This window comes from Eptesicus fuscus, chromosome 22 (assembly GCF_027574615.1).
Source record: "Eptesicus fuscus isolate TK198812 chromosome 22, DD_ASM_mEF_20220401, whole genome shotgun sequence".
Taxonomy (NCBI): Eukaryota; Metazoa; Chordata; class Mammalia; order Chiroptera; family Vespertilionidae; genus Eptesicus; species Eptesicus fuscus.
The window spans coordinates 29909212-29935740 of NC_072494.1; the positions used below are offsets into that span (position 1 = coordinate 29909212).

At 47.3% G+C, this 26529-nt stretch overlaps 1 long non-coding RNA gene across 3 annotated transcripts in view; it reads left to right on the forward strand.

The window, feature by feature from the left end:
• LOC114233114 (uncharacterized) overlaps positions 1-20528 on the forward strand; it is an 84740-nt gene extending 64212 nt beyond the window's left edge. For all 3 annotated transcript variants that reach the window (XR_003619260.2, XR_008555085.1, XR_008555084.1), the window contains 2 exons: positions 13697-13731; positions 20393-20528. This is a non-coding gene — a long non-coding RNA (uncharacterized LOC114233114). The remainder of the gene's footprint in view (positions 1-13696; positions 13732-20392) is intronic.
• The last annotated feature ends 6001 nt before the right edge of the window (positions 20529-26529 follow it).

Consider the following 26529-nt stretch of genomic DNA (forward strand, 5'->3'; position numbering starts at 1 on the left):
ATGAAATTACAAAGGTGATCCTGAAAGCTATTCACTGACATGGAGGCCTCCTTAAAGCCTGAAGAAAAAAATTCTGCTTGTTTTTTGTTTCTCCCCCAATATTTCTCTGAGCTGAAAGCAGAAATATGCTTCTGTGTCATAATCACACCACTGGTTAGGAAAAACCTTTTCCACCAAAATAAATACTCACAAGCTAGATATTCATGTGAAGGTCCAACTCAAGACCAGGCTATGCTGAGTGACTTGTCTTTTTGGAATAGGGGGAAGGAAGAGCTCACCATAGTCATCATTAGTGAGGACAGAATTCAAGAAACAGTCATCAGAATCAACCCACTCTTTCACCCACAGACTGCAGGGCGGATGCAAACAGCCTCCCCAAATGCCCTGTCATCTTCGTCATGAGACCAGGGACCATGCCCCTCCAAGACCCAAGTAACTCCAAGCTCCTCTTCTGTCATTTCGCCCCCATCATCACAGTTATAGTTTCAGTGAAGTTGGCTGAACTTTATCCTTCTTCATACCACTGATATCAGACCCTTTTCTTAAGAGCTGCTTCATTTTTAATATTGGGGTTAAACAGAGTGACCTCTAGGATCCCTTCTGAGTTAAAAGACATGAAAGGCTGTGGGCTTGACTAGTGAGCTCTCTTAGGGGACACTATGGGCTTGTTTATTCCTCTAAGGAAAGTCTAAGGATACAGGAGAAACAAGGCTTCCAGTGCTTCAGGAAAGCATGGTTATAAGGAAGTGACTTCCTAATGTTCCACCAAGAGCTATTTCCTCAGGCTGAACAGTGGAGAGCAGAGGTGTCCCCAGAGGCTGAGGACTACAGGTCTAGGAGGAATTTAGAGGACAGATGGGAGTTCCTTTTACCTTTGCTATTCCAGAGTGACTATCCTTGAATTTAATGCAATACTTTATACATCTTTGTTTGAAAATTTGTCAATAAATACAAATTTTGGGGAAAGCCCTGAGGGCTTGTGAGATTGGTAATGACAAAGAATTTAGTTGTTCAATGAGTTGTTAAAATCCACAAAATGAACATGCTGTGGTCTGTTTCTCCAGACAACCATAGTGTTGTCTGGAGAAAATCATTGACTATCCCAGGCTAATGTGTTATGATAAATCTACAACATGATTTCTCTGTTCAATCTGGCTTGAAATTTTGGAATTTTTCTGGGATCTTTTGGGACTTTTAAAATCAAGGGTGGATATAGGAAAAGATCTAATATTCAGGAACAAAAACAATATAGTCTTCTTAGGCATCTCAGCATAATCATCTTAACTGGCCTCTGGAGAAGGGACTAGTTAGGTATGTGTTTGCTCTGGTCTTCAATCTTACCTACCAATTTATATCAAAGACTCAAGAGTAATCTCACAATTGTATTGTGCCAGCAATCTTCAACCTTTTTCATCTCATGACACACATAAACCAATTACTAAATTTTGCAGCACACACACACAGATATATGTAAATATATTACTGATCTGACCAAAAATAGGTATAATGTTGATTCATTCACACTGTGCGGCTATTGTTGTGTTGGCTGTTGTCATTTTTTAATTTGATGACCTAAGGGGAAAGAGGTCAGTGCCTCTGACTAAATAGTCAAGTATTGCATGTTTTAAAAATTCTTGCGGCACACAGGTTAAAAATTGCAGGTGTTATGCTGATAAGCACCCTGGAGATAAATACAAAGTAAGATATCTTTTGGCATCATTGCTTCTGGCAGTTATAGGCTCATGACTCAGGTAGGGAGGCTGCTGTAAACTTTGGTCAAATTGGCCACCATTCCCAAGTGGAATCTAGATTCCCTTATTTTTTTTTCTTTCTTCCACTTTTAAGTGTACAACAAAATATTTGGCAGTAGTCAACCATAGTGTAGCGACTCAGAGCTCTCATTTACCAAGTGTTACAGTTTCTTACAGAGTCTCCATGTCTTAGAGAGGAAGCAGGACCAGGCAGAGGGTCATGCGTGAGAGAGAAAGCTCATATTCACACGCAGCTATTTCTTCAACCCTCCACCCTACCCCCTTTACTGCCGGCCTTATGTTATCTATTTTCTCCCCAAATTGGTGCTTGAAGTTTTCTTTAACTCCACTTCACCTGGATAAAAATGTTAATGGGGAGGAAAGCCCTATTTCTAGATGGCGAACTTGCATTTCTCATATAGTCCAGACCTGGAATATAAGATCCAGTGGAGGTGTGGCGGGGCAGGTTTGCTCTTAGCAAAGCTTTCCCTGGTCTCTGAAAGGTGACTTGTAGGTTTTCTCTGGCCACTGGGATCAAGTCTGGATCAAGGGGTTTCACCTTCCCCCCTACTTCAGTGTGAGCTTGATAAATCCACAATACTGAATTCCCAGAGTTCACCAGATTTCTCAGATCCTCAGTGTTTACCCTATGAAGGGGGAATAATGTTGCTCCTCTCGGGGGTGTTATGAGAATCATGAGCTAAAGCTGACTCAGTGCTTCTCTAGAGTTGCCTCTTAGTCAGCTTTTACTTGAGCTGCTGAAAGCACTCTTTCTGCAAAATGCTTGGGAATGCAAGTGCAGAGTGGCACGTTGTCTTAGTGTCATGAGGAATACGGTTAATGGGAAATGACTTCAGTTTACTGCATCTGCTAGCAATCCTGTGATGCCATCGCAAAACAGAAAGCACATGACTACTCGTAAGCCTGCTGTACCGGGAGAAATTGGATTTGACCCAGAGAATTGGGCCGTAAAGCTAATCACTCTGATCCAATAACGTGGCCCTGCAGAGTGGCATCATCAGTCCTGAGACACGGAAAGGAGGAGGGAGAGTGAGCACTGCAGACACACAAGCCAATGAAAAATTCATAAGGAGATGCTTTCTAGCCAATGTCTAATACCACTGCCAGGTCACAAGCTGAACTGAGCCAATCAATAGCATTCATCATCCTGAAAGGAGCTAGTGATTGCATGTTTATGAGAACTGGGAGCTTCTCCAAGCCACGGCCAGTTTCTGGTTACTTGGTATGAGTTGCCCTTAAAAATGTAAAACTTATTTTGAAAATGGAAACAAAGGCCTTTTAGAAAATTATACAGGGGGGACCAGGAAAGGCACTTTTCAAATATAGGGGGTGGGGAAATGCTTGAATTCTTTTTTAAGTCAACCCACGGACTCTTTTTTTCCCCCACATAATATAATTTTTTTAAATTTAAATTCTTTATTGTTTAAAGAATTATATGAGTCTCCTTTTCCCCCCATTGACCTCTCCCCGGCCACCCCCACCCTCCAACACATGCCCTCTTCCCTTCTCCCCCGAGTCTATGTCCATTGGTTATGCTGATAATACATTCATACAAGTCCTTGGGTTGATTTCTTACTCCCTCACCCCCCGCCTTCCCTCATAGGTTGGACCGTCTGTTCGATGCTTCTATGTCTCTGGTTCTATTTTTGTTCATCAGTTTTTGTTCATTATATTCCACAAATGAGTGAGATCATGTGATATTTATCTTTCTCCGACTGGCTTATTTCGCTTAACATAATGTTCTCTAGTTCATTCCATGCTGTTGCAAATGGTGAGAATTCCTTCTTTTTTATAGCAGCGTAGTATTCCCTTGTGTAGATGTACCACAGTTTTTTAATCCACTGTGTAGATTACCAGTTTTTTAATCCACTCATCTGCTGATGGGCACTTAGGCTGATTCCAAATCTTAGCTATTGTGAACTGTGCTGCTATGAACATAGGGGTGCATATAACATTTCTGACTGGTGTTTCTGGTTTCTTGGGATATATTCCTAGAAGTGGGATTACTGGGTCAAATGGAAGTTCCATTTTTAATTTTTTGAGGAAACTCCATACTGTTCTCCGCAGTGGCTGCACCCATCTGCATTCCCACCACGAACTTGTTTTTATATCAAAGCTACTTTTTTGTTTCACTGTTTGGTGGCCATTCCACGTGATTTCCTTTTAATTAACTCCAGAAATTTTTGTAACACTTTAGCATACGTGTCAAACTCCTCCAAATAAAAATGTATCCTGCGGAGCGCCCTGACCACCCCACTTCCTCAGCAATTCCTGCTTGACGGGGACTGAGAACGCAGGAGCGCTTCAGAGTGAGTGGCCTGAGAGGCAGAGACCCCTTAACCACTGCCCAGCATTTTCAGCCCAAGGAAAGGAGGTATGGCTGAGAGAGAACTGTCTTGAGAATTGACTAAGCTGGTTCTCCAAAAAAGGCCGAGGAGAGAGAGAACCTGGGGGAAGAGGCCTCGAGCCCTCATCCCCTTCTTGGGCCTAATCCTCTTGGGGAAGGTCTCTTTCTGACAGGAGGTGGTCATATCGGGCTTTGGTGCCACCAGGCAGGATCACAGTGAGAGGGTGGGGTTCACCAGAAACCAGAGTATGGTGGTAATCTTGGAGGCTGTCTGCCCAGTGACCACATTGTCCTCAGGTAGAGGTTTTCAAAGTGTGGTCCCTGGGCCAGCAGCATCAGCATCAGCATCATCTGGGAATGCACTAGACATGCAAAGTCATAGACATAGACAACAGTGTGGGTTACCAGAGGGAAAGTGGGGTGGGGGAAGACAGTAGAAGGTAAAGGAGACAAATATATGGTGAGGGAAGGAGATTTGACTTTGAAGTGAACACATAATGCAATATACAGATGATGTATTATAGAATTAAACACTCGAAACCTATATTCTTTTATTAACCAACTAAGGGCCCAGTGTATGAATTCATGCACCTTGAAAGGAACTGTGGGCCATGAGGCTGCAGTAGGCACAGGGGCGGGTCTCGGCCCAGCCTCCGCGCCCCCGCCCAGCCCCTCCCACTGTGGCCCCTAGTTCCCTGTCTGCTGGAAGCCCTGCTCCTGCCACTGCCACTCCCATGCACTGCCGGCGCCAGCCCCGCTCGCACCTGCTGCCGGCACAGAGTGATTGGGGCTGGCACCAGCAGTGGGTGTGAGCAGGGCCGGCACTGTCAGCGGATGCAAGCTGTGGCTGCTGCCCCAATCTCCCCTCTGGAGCAGGGGTAGGTGGAGAAGCCCTCAGGGACGATTGGGGCTGGCAGCCTCTGCTCATACCTGCTGCTGGCGCCGAGCAATCAGGACCGGTGCCAGGTACCGTCAGCGGGTGTGAGCGGCAGGTCTGGTGCCAACAGTGGGTGCGAGTGGGGCCGGTGCTAGCAGCAGGTGTGAGCACCTGGCGGAATCACGGCATGCAGGAGCAAAGAATTTTCAGTTACCACCAGATGTTCACCCCAATGACAGCGACCAGTGCCCCACCTTGGTCTGGTGCCCCCACTCACCTGCTCCACCATCCGCTGCGGCCGATGTCTGCTATGTTCCACGCTCTGCTGCCTGCTGCCAATGCCCGCCATGTTCCATGCACACCCCCTCATGGTCAGCACACGTCATAGTGACCGGTTGTTCGGTTGTTCCGCTGTTCGGTCTATTTGCATATTAGGGTTTTATATATATAGATGCCACCCAAATATATTTAATAAAAATTTTAAAAAAAGAAATGCACCCTGGTCGGTGTTGTTTAGTGGTTAGAGCGTTGGCCCACTCATCAAAGTGTCTCGTGTTCGATTTCCAGTTAAGGGTCCAGGGTTGCAGGTTTGATCTCAGCCTGATTGGGGGGACACACATCAATGTTTCTCTCTCCTTTTTGCTCTCTCTAAAATTCAGTGAGGAGCCCTAGCTGGTTTGGCTCAGTGGATAGAGCATCAGCCTGCGGACTGAAAGGTCCTTGGTTCAATTCCAGTCAAGGGTACATGCCCCAGGTTGTGGGCTCGATCCTCAGTGTGGGGCATGCAGGAGGCAGCTGATCAATGATTCTCTCATCATTGATGTTTCTATCTCTCTCTCCCTCTACCTTTCTCTCTGAAATCAATAAAAATGTATTTAAAATAATAATAATAATTAATAAATAAAAGTCAATGGGGAAAAAAATATCCGGGAGGATTCACAGAGAGAGAGAGAGAGAGAGAGAGAGAGAGAGAGGAAATGCAAATTGTCCATTCTGCCTCTAACCTGCTCAGTCAGAAATGTAAAGACGGCTTCCCAACAACTGGTGTTTGAATGATCGCTGTAGATATTTCATTAGGATGCGCTCTCAGGTTTGAGGCCCACTGCCCCACAGGAGCTGATGGGGGAGGAGAAGGGAGAAAAGAGGAAGCGCGGGTAGTGTTCCTCTCTCCTAGACCCTCTCCGAGGACTGGCTAGGTTCCTGCTTGACATTCTTATCTCCATTTCTTTCATGGGTCTGAGCTGGTTTCAGCAGATTTCTGAAGTAAAGAGTTCTGAGTAATAAAGCAGGTCAAAGAAAAACCATGAGAGAAGTGAAGCTTTGGGGCGCCCATGCCCCCTGCTTCAGCATCTTCTCCTTTGGATACCCCCAAAGCTCCTGCCCTGGAGGCCTGTTGGTAACAAGTGCCCCCCATCCTCCTTTTTGGGCACAGAGACAGACCATGCCAATGTAGTTTGTCACACCGTGTCCCTCAGAATTCAGCGCGCCCCCCCAAAATCAGATATGTGCACAGATATTTATGTACAAACATGTTCACCTCAGTATTATTTAATAGGACAAAAATGAGGGGGTAGGGAACAACCCAAATAGCTAACAGTATAGGTCAAGTAATTATGGCACCCCACACAATGGAATACTACGCAGCCTCTTAAAATAACATTTCATAAAACACTTAATGTCAAGGGGGGGATGGTATCAGTTACTGTTAACTGATAAAAGATGGATACAACATAGAATGTACAGAATAAATCCAAATATGTGCATAGGAAAGATCTAGAGGCAGACACACATACAGTGTTAACAGTGCTTATCATCTCTGGGTAATGGTATCACAGAGTGTGTTTTTTTTCTTTATGCCTTTGGTATTTCCCAATTTTTATTTATTTATTTTTTTTATATATTTTGTTGATTTATTACAGTGAGGAAGAGAGAGGGATAGAGAGTTAGAAACATCGATGAGAGAGAAACATCGACCAGCTGCCTCCTGCACACCCCCCACTGGGGATGTGCCCGCAACCAAGGTACATGCCCTTGACCGGAATCGAACCTGGGACCCTTCAGTCCGCAGGCCGACGCTCTATCCACTGAGCCAAACCGGTTTCGGCGGTATTTCCCGATTTTCTTTGTATTGTTTGTACTTCCAGTTTTCCACAATGAACATGTATTATGTAATACTTTCACAAATAGAAAGTAAACTTGGGTTGGTCATTTTACCCTCCAAGGCTCAGTTTCTTGTACCTTCATGGCACCCCCACTCAGTGGGGAAGGTGTGATTATTGACAGCTCCTCCCCCACCCAAAAGGCTGTCCTCATTGAATCTCCACTTTCACCGTATTGTTTCCCAATGGGTGTGGTGGCTGTTTCAGTTCTTCCTCGTCCTCTGACCACCTCACTTAGACAACAGCAGTAAGTAGTTGAGATGTCATAACGGGAAAAGGCTCAAATGTGACCATGCCAGACCCAGACCGCAAACAGGTCCAGCAAGAAAGGTCAAGAAGCGAGGCCAGAGCAGATCATTTATGCGCAGAGGTGATGGGGAGGGGTCCAGCTGTGCCACGGGCTGGTCTGAGCTGGCCCTGGGGAGCTCCGCCATATGCCCTGAGGACGGAGCAAGCTCTGGTGCCTGGCCTACAGGGGATACTCAAATATTTGTTGAGTGAAGGAATAAATGAATCTTCATCATAATCTCTGGCAATCAAGACCAGAGGATGCCATCAGAGCCAGGGGTCTGGGCATAGACAAGCTTGCAGGGCAAAGGGGTTGGGGGGAGAGAGCTCAGCTGTGTATAGAGAAATGGTTTGGAACAAAGGGGAATGCAGGGGCTTTAGAATCCAACCCAGGTTTGAATCCCACCTCTACCACACCCCAGCTGGGTATTCGGGCAGTTTACCTAACCTCCCGGCTCACTTCCTGCCCAACTACCTGGGAATATCTACACACACACACTTTGTGGGTTTGTTTTCTGATGCTTCCCTGGGATAAGCTAAGGCATGTGAAGGACAGTAACAGATCTGCTCCTTGGCCAGCTGCAGCCTGACTGCAGATTAAGGCAAGAGCTGCACTGTGCCCTGCGCCAGTATCAGTGGGGCGAGGTAGAGCATGCGGCCGCTTGCCTAGGAAGTGGGCAGGTTGCTGGCATCAGGCACCAGCCCTCATTGGCAAGGGAGGCCGCAGACTATGCACTGCCTGGCTCTGAGGCTGGCAGGCTGGCCTGGAGGTAGATCCAGCAACTGAGAAGTTGGGAAGCTGGGAAGTGAAGGGGGGTGAGGTAGGGGGTTGCTTCAGAAGCCGAAAGGATAGGAAACAGGGTAAGGTGAGGCTTGGGCTCCCAGTAGGATCCTCAGACAGAGCATGTAAGTGTGGCCTTCTCTTCTCCAGGGCGGCTTGGAATCGCATGTAGAGGTCACGTCTCCATGAGGCATTCTACAGCTCTTAGCTGGGTGTGGTCCATGGTCACTCAGACCTCCTGTGCACACACCAGGGTCTAAATGGCTCCCTAATGCCATAGCAACAACCCAGGGCCCCAAAGCCAGGTCATCTTCAGAGATGAGAGGTACTCACCCCTACACACACATTCCTTCTCACACCCACTGGCTCTTCTTTCTGGAGCTTTCCTGTTGCCAAGCCCTATCCTTGCATCTTGAGTTTCTCCTTACTTGGAAGGTGCATCATGTTCATTCCATCAACCCTGCCATTCCCACCTGCATCTTGGGCAAGATTCGCCAGCACAGCGCTCTCCACTCTCTCAGGGCTGCCTTCTGACATAGTCACCTCTGTCCTGTGTCAGCCTGCACTAGACCATGAGCTTACTTGGCATGGGGATCGTGTCTTCTTCGTTCTGTCCTTTGCAGATCTGACCACAGTGCCTGTCACGTGGCAGGTGCTCAACACTGCTGGGTGCAATCACGAGGGAGGGGGTGTGCCAGACACTATGGATTGACCAACCAAAAGCCTTTCATCACCTTCTCCTCTGGCCTTCTTCAACTGTGGAGGTGGAAACAAATACTCCATTTCCCCAGCTGCTCTTATAGCTAGGGGTCGCCTCGTGAAACAGTTCTGGCCAATGCGATGTAAGTACAAGTCTTCAAGGAAAGTTTTTTTCCTCAAAATAAAAGATAAACCTCTTTAAGAGAAAGCCTTCAACCTTTTGCCCTTCCCTTTACTTCCTACCTGGAATGCAGACATGATGCCTGGGGATGTGATAGCCATCTTGCAACCATGAGGCAACAAGAAACAGAATGGCCAAGTGAAAAAAGAAAGTATCTTGGTTCTTGATGGTATCACTGATGACCGTTATTTCTAGGCTGGCCAACCTCTTGGTTTACTTGAGACTGAGGGGTTTCTAGGAGACTGAGGGGGTTTCCTGAAATGCAGGGCTTTTAAAGCTAAAACAAGAATGATCCTGGGCGAACCCAGATACTATTTAGTCACCCTATCCTGGCCAGGACTGCTTGTTTCCAGAGACTTCTTATTATATAGCGAGAACAATAAGCCCCTATTTATCTTAGACATTGTAGTCAGGTTTTTCTGTTATTTGTGGTTGAAAGTGTCCCTGTGGATGCACATGAAAAGTAGGTGTCTGTAAGATTCAGCAAATAGACGTGTATAGAGTTGCAGGTCTTTGGTGCTAGCTGCCTTCACAGAAGTTACCCATTTAGGTCTCATGATGATTTTTCGTGGTGGGTTTTGTTATGTCTATTTTACAGGTGGAAAAAACAGGCTTGAAGAAATTTAACCCAACATGAATGTAAGTCCTGTACATTTATGCCATGCACTTTGCCCCAAAAGCCACTCTGGCTCGTTTTCTTTTGACTCAGTATGTGATCCTTTAATGTCCAGGAATGGGCGTCATGCTTTTCAAATGAGTAAAGCCTGTGTGAGATGTAGTCATTGCCTTTGTCTTTATGATTTCTTTCTGGACAAGTGAAAAAATTCTGGTGATCTGATATTTTTCTCCATCACTACTGTTAATGAATAAGGGAGACTTTGCTTTAGATTTAAATAATTTTTAAGTTATTGTTGAATGATTCAAAAGATACAAAGGAAGATGTAGTAAAGCCTCCTTCCCACCCCTGTTGCTTTACAGGTGAATGTTAGGAAAACTTCCATTAGTTTTAAATTGATGGTTTTGAGCGTGGATAATAATGATAGCCCCTTAAGTTTGTATTCATCTTTTATGATTACAAATACTTTCAAAGACACAGTCTCATTTTCTCTTCCCAGCTGAAAGGTGAACATGGAAGGTTAGCATGGTGGTGTGTGGGCAAGCTAAATAGCCATCTCAGATGGCAGATAAAGAAATTGAATTTATTTAAGGGAAGATGATGGGAGATGTTGCTGTGCAGCCCTTCCCTTCGGATAGCCCAAGCCAAGGGGACATTGGGTTGATGGCAGTACCTAGGAGCCGGAGTTTCATTATTATATGCAGTCACTGGCGGGACAGTTGTCGCCAGTGGGTTTGGGAGCTGAGCTAGTGGGCTTGGAATGCAGAGGGAATGCAGGTGTGCCGATCGGATCCCTTCAGGACAGTTTCTGTTCCTTGTATGGTCTGACTCCTGGTGTCCAGCAAGTTTTTCCTGGTCTTTTGTTCTCCTGTAGTGGGAAGCTTACAAATGGCTATTAAGGATTGTATTGCCCTACAGTTCTAACACCAGCTGGTTGGGGACCTTTTCTTCAGACTCCTGCATAGTCACAGATCTTCCTCACGTACCAATGTCCCCTGAGGCCAAGACTGCCCTCAGGGTCCCTTGCACCTTTTGTAAGCGATGTATCTGTGACCAAGGCCACATCCTGGCTGGTCTCCTGGGGCCTCCTGGGTATAGACGTAGGCTCTTTACGGGTTCTCGGTATCACTCAACATGCGAGAACAGGCCTCTGCAAGGAAGGTGCTGTTCATGGCCCTGCTGACCTGCCCTTGCACGTGTGTAGCATGGGAAATCCTCTTCAAACAGCTTATCTGACTCATGTTTTCCAACAGTTTGCATATTTTTTGACAGCTTGTCCCTTAGAAATAGTGTTTATGAAGAGTCTGTAATAACATGAGAAGATATTGTTATATTAATTGAAAAAGCATAATAAACTGATGAACAAAAATAGATCCAGAGACATAGAAGCATTGAACAGACCTTCAAAACTCAGAGGAATGACAGAGGAGGGTGGGGATGGGGGTAAGAGATCAACCAAAGGACTTGTATGCATGCATATAAGCATAACCAAAGGACACAGACAGTAGGGGGGTGAAAGCATGTGCGGGGGGTGGGGGGTGGGGGGACCGGCCAGGGAGGGGTCAATGGGGGAAAAAGGAGATATATGTAATAATTTAAACAATAAAGAATTTAAGTTTTGTAAAAAAGAAAAAACATACTATACCTATATGTATATATACTTACATCTACACACACACACACACACACACACACACACACACACACACACACACATATATACGTATCATATAATTTAGACTCTCAGAACAAAGCTTATATATAGTAAAATTTCTGGAAATAACTCATTATTTCCCCTCTCTCCGTCCACTGCATTTCTTCCCCAAATTTCCTCAACTCAGTTGGGACCCACTCAGTTTCCCAAGCCTTAACATTCTCATCCTGACTCCTCCTCTAGTCCCATCACCAGCACCATCAGCCTCGTGCCAATCCTGGCTATCACTAAGTCCTGTCCATTCTCCCTCTCAGCACTCTTAAATCTCTCTGTGTGTCTCCATCCCATAGATCATGCCCCAAGTTCAGCCCCCACCATCTCATACCCAAGTTTCTGCAGCATCTTTAAAACTCTGCTGGCTTCTGAGTCTTGCTCTGCCTTGCTCCATCTCCACATTCCAGTCAGGGCCCTCTTTCTTTAAACAAAAAATAATGATAGTCCTACATGTAACACACCTCACTTAAAGGTCTAATTGTGTCCCACTGTCCTCTGGGAACCGCTTAAGTCCCTTCATAGCCTGTCTCCTGCTCATTTCTCCAGTGTCCTCTCATCATTCCAGACTCTGCCCATCACCTGGTAGCTGTTGCCAAACCCTCACCCTCTCTTGCCTCCGAGTCCTGTACAGTGTGTGCTTTGCACCTTTCCCTGGGTTAACTCCTACTGATCCTCAGGTCTCAGCCTCACGGAGTTTAAGGAAACAAGGTTAATCCAAAAAATCAAGCTAGCTGAAGAGTGATGATGGGTTTCATCACATTATATAGAAAACTGAGTCACTCCATCAATCATTCATTCATTAAAGAATCATTACTTCTGCTCAGATTTATTAGCCAGAATACATCTAATGGACCGGGGCATCACTGGTTCTAAGTGTCAGCCCATATGTCTTATAGCAGGACTCGCTTTTTGTGGATTCGTTAATTCAGTTAATCTGCATTTCCATCTTTCATTTGTGTTTATTCAACAAATAACTATGCAAGAGTTAACCAGGGTCCTGATGTGGCGGAGGATGCAGGCTTAGGAACACATCATCATGAGGAAGACAAGTACTGCAGTGGTCCTTTACATGGCAGAAGTGTGATTGAACTGACAGGTGTTTACAGGTAGATGGGGCATGAGAGATAGGGGACCAGGAAGCAAAGGAGGGAGATTCTTTCCAGAAGAGGAAATAGCAGGTACAAAGATGCTATTACATTAGATGTGCATTAACACCTGGCTTTACTAGGACCCAGGAAATGGGTGCAGAACCACCAGAATGCTGGGAGTTGGGGTGGGAATGGTGCTGGGAACCACGCACCCCACACCCTGCCTGCTGCTGGCACTTCATCCTCCACCGGAATGGAAACCCTTTCTCCTTCCTCCCCTTCCAAGTTCTATCCATTCTTAAGGCCCACTCAAAGCCTACTTCCTTCATGAAGCCTTCTTGGACTATGTATTAACCCTTTGCACTCGCTTGCTTTTTTCTCGATTCCTTTATTCTAATGCTAACCGTGTCGAGTCACACTCGACATCCGAGTGCAAAAGGTTAAGGATAGTGGGCCCTAAATTCTATTCTGTTTTGTACATTGCCCTTCAAAGATTTCATAGCAAATCTCTCTTCCTACTAATTGTAAATTCCATGAAAGTGGGAACTGTGATTTACACTCATTCTTAAATTCCTCTGGGCTCCAATTAGCGCTACTCTGTATACTCATCATCGCAACGCTAGCCAGACCAGGACTCTCTAAATGGGACAGCTTGAGGCAGTGCCATGCTCCTAACCTCAAGCAATGATTGATGAGTCCCAATACCTATCTTCCGTCTTCACACAATGCCTGCTACATATTGGGTCAGAGGATTGTGGTGAGGGTTGATTAGATGAAGGAGAGATAAGTAATAATGTTACTAGAAATTTAAAGGGTTCCCATTAGAAGCTCTAATCAACCTTTTAATTTACTATTAATTAAACTTTTATTCATGAGTGGTTAAAAAAAATTGTTGCCATAGGTGAAGTCTTAAACTTGTAGATAGAAGAACCAAGCCTTTGTTCCATCTCTACCATGTATTAGCCTTATGACCTTGGACAAGTTATCTATGCACTCGTAAGCCTCAGTTTTCCCCATCTTTAAAATGGAAATAACAATACCTCACAGGGTTGTAAGATATTATAAGGATTAAATGTGGTAATGGATGTGAACTTGATTGGTAATATGTGAAGTGTCATTTAAAAATCAGAGAGCACTTTAATCTTTATTATAAAGTTCTTTTCTTTTTGTTTTATTCTAGAATTCAAAATCCAGGCACGAGCTCTCCACAAGGAGGTAAGTGAACTGTACTTGGTTTAAAGAGAGAGTGTCCAACATCTCATATCCAAGAGATGGACCATAACCACCTTCTCGGGTCGCTGTAGATGTTGGAATAGTCATGTCTGCCTTACTCTGGATGGCGGGTCCTCTGGACATGAGTGGGCCACATCATGTAAGGAGCTGTGCTCAGTGCCCCAGTGGAAAAGCACCGCTGAGGAGCTGCTCAGGCTCAGCTGTGGGAACATTAGCTTTTCCAGGGAGAATTCTCTGTTCCAGGCTGTCTTCTTTAGAACGAGAGTTCTGCTTAGATTTGTCAGGGAAGGTGGTTGAGCAATGCAAATAGCAAAAGTAAGTCTCAAACCAAAGGCCCTAAAAAAGAAGGGGAGGAGGGGACCCTGGAAGGAGAGAGAGTCGTGTCTACATAGCAGGCACCAATCTAACCTGCAGTCAGAGGCCTGGACCCCACGACTGTCTCTGAATTGGCTGTGTGATGTTGGGAACTCTCAGAGCCTGTAAGTGGGTATGTCAATGCCTATCTTTTGGTGTTATTTAAGGATTAAATTTGCATGAATTTTACACAATGGGTGATGCCATGCAATTATGAACTGACTGTAAATCCATCTGCCTAAAGTAATCGTTCAGGATAACCCAAGCGAACTGTGTGTCTCTGGGTGGCCACAAGGTTGTTCATTAAGGGGCCTTAAATGGGATTCTCAGAAGGAACCCAAGGTCCTGCAGAAGAGGGGTGTGCCATGAAAGCCACTTTCCACAGGTAACTAAAGGCCACCCCCAGGTGGTTTGCTGTTGCTTCCTGTGCACGGCCCCCTGGGGTGGGGGGACACAGCTGCACCCCCTCATGCCTTCCTGCATGCACTCCACGCTTTATTTATGGCTCTCAAGGCTCTTACGCGTGCCCCATCTTTTTTATTCTCCCCATAACCCTGTTAGGTTAGCAGAGCTGATAAACCCTCTCTTCACCCACATACTCTTTTAATGGATGACTTGCCTGAGACCACAAAGCTAAGTAGGATAGTGTCATCAGGTCTTTGGCCTCTGCAGCCTGAAACCCCCAGCTTGGAGGGTCAGCTGTGACTTGAGCACAGGTTTCTAACAGCCTTGCTTGCCCATAGCCCAGGCCATGAGCCCAGCTTAACAAAACCCCTTGAACCACAGCTTTGGGGGTAAACAGACCCTCCATTAACAAAATTTCCTGGCAACTCTGCCTAGACCTGGACACCTGCTTCTACCCACCGGTTTTATTTTCTTGCATTTGTTTCCAAGGGGACCCGTAGGCACTTGCTCGCCCCGCTTTGGTCTTCCCCCATGTGTGTAGTTGGGGAGTGTCTGTTGGCCCCGCTCGCTCGGTGATGAATGGGCCTCCTGGGCGGTGCACTGACCTGTCAGCTCATGCACTCAGTTGCACTCTCCTGCGTGTCACATTGCCTGGCAGCCTTTCCCGGAGGCAGCGGCCTTTGTTCATGCCATTGTCCTGTCAACTGGCTACAGTTTCGTTTCGTGTGGCTGCCAGGTTGCTTGGCCTTTTGCATAATCCTGTCCCACTTCCTCCTCCTGGAGCTAATGGTTAGTCCGTCATACCAGATTTTTCAGGGAATATCAGGGTGTGTGTGTGTGAAGTTCCTGCAGCTTCCCCCTAAAGCAGCTTTGGGGTTATCATGTAGACAATGGAAATTGCTGCTGGTTTTGGGGGAGGGGGATGCTCCTTGGACTTCCCCAGTTCCTGCTGGTGCAGAGAAGGGACCATGTGTGGCAGATATTGGTCCAGGCACTCTGAGCTGTATAGCAGGGGTGGTGGGAAGGGGTGTGGCGTTCAGACATCCATTGCTTCTACACATTTTGACTGAGCACTTACTATGTGCCAGGCACTGTTCTGGATCCTGGGAATGAAACAGTGAACAAGTCCTGGCTGGTGTGGCTCCATTGGTTGGGCATCATCCCATGCACTGAAAGGCTGCCGGTTTGATTCCCGTCAGGACACATTCCTAGGTTGTGGGCTCAATTCCTGATGTGAGGCATGCAGGAGGCAGCCATTCCATGTTTCACTGTCATATTGATGTTAATATCTCTCTCTCTCTCTCTCTCCCTCCCTCCCACCCTCCCTCCCTCTCCCTCTTTCTCCCTTCCTTGTTCTCTCAAAATCAATTTAAAAATCTTTTAAAAAATAATAAAGCAGTGAACAGTACAGATGAAAAGGCCTGCCTTATAGGGCTGACATTTTTTAAGCTGCAAGGGGAGTGAGGAGAAGAGACAGGTAAACTAAATAAAATTAAGAACAAGTACGTTAAAAGATGCTATGGTACAAATAAAAAAGGGAAGAACCTGGTCATAGGGGATGATCATAGAAGCGCCCACTCTGGACCAGCACAGGATAGGTCCCTGGACACCTATCCTGTGTGACTCCCAAACCCCCAGCCACAGTGGGTTTGGGCCACTAGGATGGAAAAAGCCCTCAGAGTCACCCACCAACCCTCATGGCAGTGGTATCCCCCAGGAGCCAGATTCCACCCAAAGCCACGCCCTTCTCCAACCCTGACCGAAAGTCCTCCTCTCCCATAATGTTTCTTCCTCCCTCCCCCCAATAAAGGAAGATAGCCTGAACCCAGCCATTCAGACCTGCACAGTCAAGTGGGGAGACCAACTGGCAAACAGATGATGACAGAAGGGAGGTGAATGACCTGCAGGACCTGTGCAGGGACTGTGGGAGCATGGGGAGCATTGAGCGGGGGCGGGCAGGTTTTTGTAGGAGCCTGTCCTGTGCATTGTGGGATAATGAGCAGCATCCCAGGCCTTGACCCACTAGATGCCAGTGGCACCTCACCCCAAAATTAGGGCAACCAAAAATACCTCCAGACATTGCCAATGTCCCCTTTTGCAAATTGCTCTTCAATTGAGAATCACACTGGTTTACCTCAATGTCACTCAACTAACTTGACCAAGACACACCTTTTATTTGGGGGAGGGGGGGCATCTATTAACACTGCACGTAACCTTTGTTATTCTGAGCATTCTGGGAAGCACTGTTTCTGGATCAAGCCCATGTTCCCTACCGCAGAGTCCAGGGCCTTGGGATCTGGGCCCTGCCTGGCCCTCTAGCCATACCTCATACCACATAGCTCTCTACTTTTTGCCCCAGTAAAGCCCAAAGTTTGTATTTGCTTATATACACTCTACATTTTATGTCCTGGGCCTTTGCTCAGGCTGCTCCCACTGCCTGGAATGCCCTTCCCACCTGACCTCACCTGGCTCAGGGATTCATCCTTCAAGATTCCATTTGGGTACCATCTCCTACAGGAAGCCCAGGCAGGGCTGAGCAGCTCACTTTGAACTCTCACAGCAACTGAAGCGCCAGGCCTCCAGGCCTGCAGTCAGGGAGTTTGGGGTGATGGGCCCATTTCTTCCACTTAACTCATGAGGCAGAGACTCTTGTCTTTTCATCTGGAGAATCTGGCGGAGTGTCTGACACAGAGTCGGTACTCAGTAAAGGTCAAAATGAACTGACAAGTGAATAGAACAAAAAAGGTGGGTGAGAGAAAGGGAGTTGAGGACAAGAGAACTCAGGCTTAGAGGAGGAAAGACCCAGAGGGAATATTCTTCTTATAACACAGGAAGGGATGATTAAGCTGCCAGCCCCTCATTCCTTTTTCTCCTGCAGGCTAAATACTTCAATTGCCTTAACCTTTACTTTCAGGTCCATCTCATTTTCCAGCCCTCTAATCATCTTTGCCATTCACATTCCTCCATGCCTTCTCCACATCTTCCAGAGGCAGTGTCTTTGCATACTGTGGTGTGTTCAGAGCAACAGGAACGCAGCCTGTGTCCCCAGAGCATCTTCCATTTAATTAGCTTGAGATTCCATAGTTCCCTGAGCCTCTCCCCAGCCCTGGCCTGGCTGGTAGAGGAGCCCTGCCTCCGGGCGCTGGGTGCTGGCAGATTACTTTCAGAGAGAGGTGAGTGGAGAGAATTAAATTGGTGACTATGCTAATTATTTCCTTTTCTGTGTCAGGGACTGCTCCACAGGGAAGCCAGGCTTCTGGGGCTGGGAGGGGGGCAGGAAGGCAGTGTGGAATTTGGAGGGGGGAGCCCAGGTGTCCAGGCCTGGAGAGGCTCAGTGCTCTGAGCTGGGGTGTGGAATGTCTGCCCTAGAGGAGGCATCTGGCAGAGTTAGCTCCTTCAGCTGTGCTGGGGCGGGGTTGGGGTACAGGGCCTACGCACGTTCTCCGCTCTCGCATCTACACAGTCCTGGGAAGGGGACATCCTCTTGGACAGATGGTGAAGCTGTGAGGAAACAACCCTTATGTGGAAGGACAGTGCAAGGTCAACCAAGGAGTGAACACACAGCAAGTAGAAAGAAGGTCATTCCAGCCTACGTCTGTAATCCCAGTGCAGACAATTTCCATTGCCCCACACCCCCTTCTCATGGAGGTCTCATGATATCAGAGACGGCCCAGGAGGCAGTGGTGGGGACCGAAGCCCTTTGGCAGCCCTGACATGGTATGGCACAGGCCTGGCATGTGGTTGGGCAACAGTGGAATGCCCAACTGTGGCACCCCTGGCCAGCCTGTTGGTCTCTCTAGTTCAGGCTTGAACCTATGCTTTCTGGAGTCCTTACAGGTTCCCTGTGCCCAGCCTGCTTGCTCCACCCCCACCTCACCTCCCACATGGCAGCCACCTGGGAGGGAGCCATCTGGACCCCCCTTCAACAGCCCAGCAAATTCCTGTCACACTGGCTTCTGGTTATCATTGGGCTGGCGGGTTTTCATCAGTCATTCCATCATCTGTCAGTCTCTCAGTGGTCAAATGTCTGTTGAGGGCCAGGAACTTTTCTGGGTGGTGGCGATACCAAGGGGGGTGGGGTGGAGCTCCTGCTCTCAGACAGATTGCCCCATCCTCATGGGGCGAGGTGGGCTGGGGCAAGTTTAGTTCAGGGGACACAGAGGACCCAGGGGGCTCCAGGGCCTGCCTTGCTCTTCACTGACGTCCAACTCCATTGCAGACACACAGAGGTAGCTTTGAGGTGGGCAATTCTGAGGAGGCTGCTGCCACCTCTGCCCCTCTGCCACCTCTTTCTCCCCCCCCTTGCCCCCATACACACACAGATTCTAAGATGCTCAGCAAAAGGCCTGGGAGGCTCCTGGAGGAACATAGGGCCCGTCATTTATCCTGGATGTGGTTTCCAAAACTGGCCACACTTTATGCCACATTGGTGGGAAGAAGTGGTTGGGAGATGAACACAGGTGGACGCCCAGGTACAGGCTGGGGCAAGTGACCTAGCCTCTCTGTGCCTTCGCTTCCTCTGTGAAGCAGGGATGCCCTAGGCCTGGTTCTCAGGAGTGTGTGTGTGGGTTAAAGTAGACCACGATGTTAGCATGGAGGGCACCTAGCAAGGGCTCAGTCAGTGGCAGCTCAATCGCCTCAATGCACCCTCCACAGGAAGTCAGTCCTTTTCTGCCTTCTTGTCCCCACTTCCTTGGCGACTGTCCAAAGTCCAGAGAGTGACCTGCCTGGGAAAGATGCAGTGACAGAGCTCCTTGGCCACATCCAGAACCTCCCTGCTGCCAGCTGGGCCTTGATCTTGGCTTCCCCTGGGAGCTGAGGATGAATTCAATTAGACCCAGGTTCAAATCCTGATCCTGTCGCGCCCCCAGTGGTGGCCTTGGGGAAGTCACTCAAACTCTCTCAGCCTCAGTTTCCACCCCTGTCCACTAAGGATAATAATCCCTCCCTGAAATGCTAGTTGAGAGGAAGTGATGTCATGTAGGAGAGGTCACCTTTCTTTATTCACTCAGGACAGAGTGCCAACGGAGAGGACAACAGGAAACCAAGTCAGGGGTCACAGCTGAAGGGAGTCCTGTGGCACTTGAGGAGCAGCAATGCTAACAGCTGCACTTAGAGGGCTGGCTCCCTGGGCTCCGTGCTGGAAGCTCTTCATTTAACACACCTCCTGGGATCTACAGAGTTAAGTGTTCTCCCCATTTCACAGGTGGTGAAAGGAGAGGCTACAGGGATTAAGGAACCTGCCTAAGGAGGCCCAGCTTGGAAGCAGCATAGTCAGGAGTCAATGTCCCACTCTCTGCCACTAAGGCTCCTCTGAAGTGTAGCCTGCTGGGGGTGGAGAGGCAGGGGATGTCCCAGCTGGGCCTGTGGAGTTGAGCCACTGCGTCCGTCATCTGTAAAGTGGGCATACTCTTTCCAGTTCCCCAAGGAATGTGTGACATTGACTTAGTGGTCCTCGGCCCTCTCCAGCCCAAGTGGGAACAGTTTATAAACAGAGGATTACCTATTGGCCCTGCTGCCTGGAGCCTGATCTCTTGCAATGCCAAATTCCTAGAGTGCTTCAGTGACAAGTGTGTTATTAGGAGGAAATTTATGATGCCTTATTCAGAGTGAGTCACCAAATCCCTGTGCTGAGAGGCAGGGGGAAGGGGCCTTTTGCAGAGACAGGCTTAACTTGGGAACCCTGCCCCCAGGTGTCCCACACCTGGATACCTCCCCAGGTTCCCACCCTAGGGTCAGCATTAACCAGTGATGAGGTTGGATGAGGGTGGGGAAGGGGAGGGAGACAGCCTTCTGGTGGGGAAAGATGGTGCCCTATGATAGAGTTGCATAGTCCTCACACTGGGTGCAACATGCTCCAGAATTCTCTCTCTGCTTGCCACAGAATTACCCAGGATGCTTTTGAGTTGGGTTCCAGGTCACTCCTTGGCTCCTCTCCAAGAGTTTTGTGCGACCCTCCTCAGGAACGGGTCAGTCAACAAATACTTCACAGAATTTGGGGGAAGCCTCTTCTCTCTGCCTTTGAGTCACAAGAGGAAGATGATAAAGAATTAAACTGAGATTTAGATCCAGTGTTGCAGCTCTGCTGGGCTTGTTTCTTCCCCTTAAAAATAATACAACAGCATGTTCATGAACAAAAGCTCCAGCCTTAAAAGCTGACTCTTTGGGTCATAAATGTGACTGTTGTCAGAAGAACCAGTGAGAGAAAATACCTGTCATGGAAGAGCAGGTGACTTCCTTAGACAGGTGCCACTGCAAGTTGCCAGATGAGGCCAACCCTTGCCTATCTGGTCCTGGGTGCAGCATGAGGGATTTCTTTGACATGCCCCAACCAGAGGTTAGCATACACATGGGGCTCAGGACATGTGGGCTTCCATGAACACAGTGAAAACCAGCTCACTTCACTGGTGGTCAATTCTCTAGTCACCCACTTTTGCAAACAGCAAGGCCAGCCAGGATGCAAAGGCAGGCCGCTGGGCAGCCCAAAGGGAATCCATGGTGTCATTCATGGTGAAGCTCACCCCTCTCCCCAACAGGACAGCCCTTCTAGCTCATTTGCAGGTCCTGTTGACCTCCTTCAATCATAATTCAAACATGATATTTCTCAACCCAAACCACATTAGAAGCCCACATGCTGGAAGGGTGGGAGAGCCTCTAGCACTGAGATGTTCAATATTTGGAGCGTTTGTGACCTCTCTGAGGATTTGATGAAAGCTGTAAACTGTAGACCCCGAAAAATGCATATTCACCCATGTGCTCCAAGCAATTTTGGGCAGTCCTGAGCCCCCTGAGGCTCACCCAGAGAGCCCAGGTTAAGAACCACAGCTGTGCAGATGGGCGCACCTGTGAGCTGACCGCCCAAACCCTGGAGAGCAGACATTGTGACTTGTATAGAGGAAGTGTCCCTGTGCCTAACCGGCAGTGTTGTCATCACAGTGGCCCTGGCAGAGCCAGCTGTGCTTGGTGCCTCCACCTAACACTTACTTACAATGTGTGGCATGCCCCGCACTCTTCTAGGTTTTCATTTATTGGATTCTCACTACATGATCCATCAAATGTGAAGAAAAAGTGAAAACATTTTCAGACACGCAGGACTCAAAAACTGTGCCTGTCATGAAAGATGAAGCCATGGCATCTAGGAGCAAGGGCTCCAGCAAAGCGAGAGGCAGAGGGACGTCTCAGGGGCCCAGAGCAGGGAGCCAGCCCCACCCGAAGCAGTGGGGGAGCACAGGGATGGGGCTAGATGTTATGGCCTGGTGAGTTGTGGGAAAGTATTGCTGGGCCTTTGATAGATCCATGAAAGGAAATGGGGGAAATACAGTAAATAGAAGAAATTAAGAAATGGGAAGGAGGGAAGGGGAATTATTATTTCAGGGGGAAAATGTGTAAGAAATGAAATCTAGCCCAGCTGGTGTGGCTCAATGGTTGAGTGTCAGCCTATGAACCAGGAGGTCACGGTTTGATTCCTGGTCAGGGCACATGCCCAGGTTGCAGACTCAATCTCCAGTGTGGGACCTGCAGGAGGCAACTGATCAATGGTTCTCTCTCATCATTGATGTTTCTATCCCTCCCTTCCTCTCTAAAAAAAAATCAATCAAAAAAAATTTTTTAGAAGAAGAAACGAAATCTAGAGTAAAGAACAGAAAAAGCTGGTGCTGAGTCGGTGGCTTCTGGGAGCGGAGCAGAGGAGTAGAGAGGGTTGGGCTGTGGGCCGCTGGCTTTTGCTGTGTCTTTTAGCCCCATTTGATTTCTAAGTATAGGCATAGGTCACTTTAATAACATAAACACTAATTTTTATTCGAAAATAAAAAGTATGGGCTCTAATGTCCAATTACCTGTGTTCAAATCTCTCTTTATTCTCTTACCAATAGCAGGGCCTGGGTCAAGCCGCTACCTTCCGGGGCCTCGATTTCCTTGTCTGTCTTGTAAAACAGGTGAGGATTAAGCATAATCTCTGTAAAGGGCTTGGCACAAAATATATGCTCAATAAATTATAGCTATTATGGTTTTTAAGATTTCTGAGCAACTCTGTGGTAGTGAGTGAAAGCACACTCCACTGCCCCTGGGTTTTTGGAGGGTCGAGAAAGCCTGGGCAAATGTCATCCTTCGTGTTTGCCAGTAAGCGCTCCAGCTGTTGTTACGCTCCCACCCCTTCCCTTCTCTCTTGGTCATTAGCGATGTCACGGTCAGCTTTCAGAGTGGGTTAGGAGGAGCTGGGGTGCGGCCCAGAGCGGCTTTTCGTATAAAGGCCCAATTCATTCCCAGGGGCCTGCTTGTGGGCTTTCCTTCTGACACAGTCGTCCCACACAGCAAGTCGCCTCCATGGAAGGGATCAGAAGCAGCTTCCAGATGGGGCATCAGAGACGAGCTGGGAGAAGGCCGCTTCAGGCCCAGCTGCAGGCGGGGAGCACAGTGGTGCCAGGCAGAAAGGTCCTGCCCCAACCTGCCTGGGTCCTGGGCTCAGAGGTGCCAACAGAGCTCTGGTGCCCCACCCACCTAATGGGGCCTCGGAGGAGGAGGGCCCAAGACTGAGCACGCTGACCCTGGGCCTAAGTATATACACACATTTATTTAAGCAAACATATTGAATGCAGAAAACTCTGGAGAGAGAAGATACTCTAACACCATAGTTAGCCATAGTTCTCTCTGAATGGTGGGATTTGAAGTGATTTTAATTTCTTCATGCTTATCTCTATGTTTCCATTTTTGTATAGTGATTATACATTCCCTTTGTATTTTTTAAATCTTATCTTTATTGTTGAAAGTATTAGAGATGTCTCCTTTTTTTCTCTCATTTACTCCCCACTTCTCCCCACTCCCATCCCCTCCCCAGACCTTCACCCCACTATTGTCTGTGTCCATGGGTTGTGCATACTAATATAAGTTCTTTAGTTGATCTCTTCCCTCCCCACCCCCTTTCTGTTGCATGCTTCCATGTCTCTGGATCTATTTTTGTTGTCAGTTTATTTTGTTCTTTAGATTCCACATATAAGTGAGATCATGTGATACTTGTCTTTCTCTGACTGTCTTATTTCCCTTAGTATAATCCTCTCCGGGTCCCTCCATGTTGTCTCAAAGGATAAGAGATCCTTCTTTATTACAGCTACATAATATTCCATTGTGTAAATGTACCACAGTTTTTTTATCCATTCATCTACCGATGAGCAGTTGGGCTGTTTCCATATCTTAACTATTGTAAATAATGCTGCTATGAACATAGGGGTGCATATATTCTTTCTGAATGATTGGTGTTTCAGGCTTCTTAGGATATATTCCTAGAAGTGGGATCAGTGGGTTAAATGGCAGTTCCATTTTTAATTTTTTGAGGAAACTCCACATTGTTTCCATAGTGGCTATATCAGTTTGCATTCCCACCAGCAGTGTACTAGGGTTCCCTTTTTCTCCACATCCTTCCCTCACTTATTGTTTGTTGATTTATTGATGGCAGGTGTGAAGTGGTACCTCATTGTTGTTTTAATTTGCATCTCTCTGATGATCAGTGGCATTGAGCATTTTTCCATATGTCTCTTGACCATTTCTATATCCTCTTTAGAGAAATGTCTATTTAGATCTTCTGCCCATTTTTTGATTGGGTTGTTTATCTTCCTGATACTGAGTTGTATGAGTACTTTATGTATTTTGGGTATTAACCGCTTCTCAAATGTATCATTGGCAAATATGTTCTCCCACACAGTAGGTTCCCTTTTCACTTTGATGCTGATTTCTTTTGCTGTGCAGAAGCTTTTTATTTTGATGTAGTCTCATTTGTTTATTTTTTCCTTTGTTTCTCTTGCCCTAGCTATGGTAGCAATGAAAATTTTGCTACGTGAGATATCTGATATTTTAATATCTAATACCTATGTTTTCTTCAATGATTTTTATTATTTACATTTAAATGTTTTATCAATTTTAAGTTTATTCTTGTGTCTGGTATAAATTGGTGGCCTAGTTTCATTTTTTTTTTTTACATGTAGCTGTCCAATTATCCCAGCACCATTTATCGAAGAGGCTGTCTTTACTCCATTGTATGCTCTTGCCTCCTTTATCAAAGATTAATTGAGTGTAATGGCTTGGGTCGATCTCTGGGTTCTCTGTTCTGCCCTTTGTATTTTAAATTAACAAGAACAATACTAAAGAACAAGGGGATGACTCCCCTGAAAGGGGAGGGGGAAGGCGGGAGGAAAAGTTCCGTGGCCCCTAAAAGGCACAGATGACCTTCAGCCTGAGCAGGGAACATGTCAATTGTCTGCCAGCCAGAATTTCTAGAATCCAGAGAACCCCCTTTGGGAGGGGAGCAGGCAATGGCAGTGTATGCATTTAATTCATACTTCTGTACTTTAATTCATTTAATCCTCTCAGCAACCTTATGAGGTCGGGTCAGATGGGAGACTGGGACCCAGAGGAGTTAAGCACTTGCCCAGGGAACTTGAACTCACACGTCCAATTCCAGGGTCTGGGCTGGGAACCAGCACACAAAATGGCAGGAGGAGTATAATCAGAGAGAGTGAGAAAAATGCTCAAGTTCCAGGAAGTATCACTCTTTTCCTGAAGAAAAGCAACGTTTTATTTCCTGGGGGTCTTCAAAGTCACTGTTACCTTACTGGGTCCCCTCGTCCTGCTCTACCACCTGAGCCCCCAGTGAGAGAGCAAGGTCATGGCCATGAACCTAGAAATCAACCACTGCAGCCTGCATTCGAGGCTCCACAACTATCTATGGAGCATCCACCACCAGACACTTAAGTGCTTTCATATCACTATCCATTTAATCCTTACAAGTGCCCCGTGAGGTCACGTTGAAGCTCGTTCTTACTGTTTGTTCAGTGTTTCCTTTCCCCATCACGCTGTGAGTTCTAGGAGGGGGGCCTCATATCACTAGTATTTAGGCCAGTGTCCTGCACTTTGCTGACTGCTGTACACTGACGATTTAGCCCCACTTTTCCAGTAAGAAACTGAGGCTCAGAGAAGTGAAGAAATGTGCTCAAGATCCCACAACAAATAAGAACTGGAACTGGGCTTGGAGGTTGGGTTCTGATCCAGGAACTGCGACTCATTGGCCCTCCTGGGGAATCCTGTTTCAAGGACCAATATGTCACAAGAGAGATACACCCGTGGCCACCAGGGAGCAGCCATCCCAGAGGGCAGCAGTCGGGCAAGGGAAGGGGAAGCTGGGCCATGAGAGGACAGAGCACACGTGAAGCCAAGAAGCAGAGTCACTGACAGGAGACGGTGCGGAGTGTTGGTCAGGGGCTCAGGGCCAGATGTCCAAATCCTGGCCTTACTTAATAACCATGTGACCCTTTGCAAGTTAGTCTGAGCCTCAGTTTCTCTTTTGTAAAATGAAGGCAATACCTTATGGGGTGTAAGGCTGAACTGAATTATTACTTACAGAATACTTAGAACAGCACCTGGCCTGTAATAGGGACTGTAACAGCTCCAGGCTGGGCAATATCCACAAGATGGAGAGTCCATGCGTGAGGATCCAGCCACCTCACATTTCCTGTTACAGAGAGCGAGGACACTTGCAAGTACACTCAGCAGTGGACCACCATTAGCCAAGTGTCCTGTATCAGCCTTTGCCACATAAAAATCCACCCCAAAATCTAATGGCTCAACACCCCCTTCCTTACTGCTCACAGTCCTGTGGGTCAGCAGTCTAGGCTGGGATCACCTGGGCCCCTCTTCTGTTGGTCTCACCTGGGGTAACTCCTAGGAGATCACCTGGGGGCTGGTTGGTTGAGGGTACGCTTTCTCAACCTCAGAACCATTGATATTCGGGATGGGAAAATTCTTTGTCTTGTGCATTGTAAGATGTGTAGCAGCATCTCTAGCTTCTTTCCACTTAATTCCAGTAGCACCCCTTCCCCCAAGTTAGGACAACCAAAAATATCTCAACATGGGCAACTATTCCCAGGGAGGCGCAATTGCCTTCTGATGGAGAACCACTGGCCCAGGGGAGCTCAGCATAAAGATTTGTCTTTGCTCCTGCAGTGTCATATTCCAGGCTAACCCACTTCCTGATAG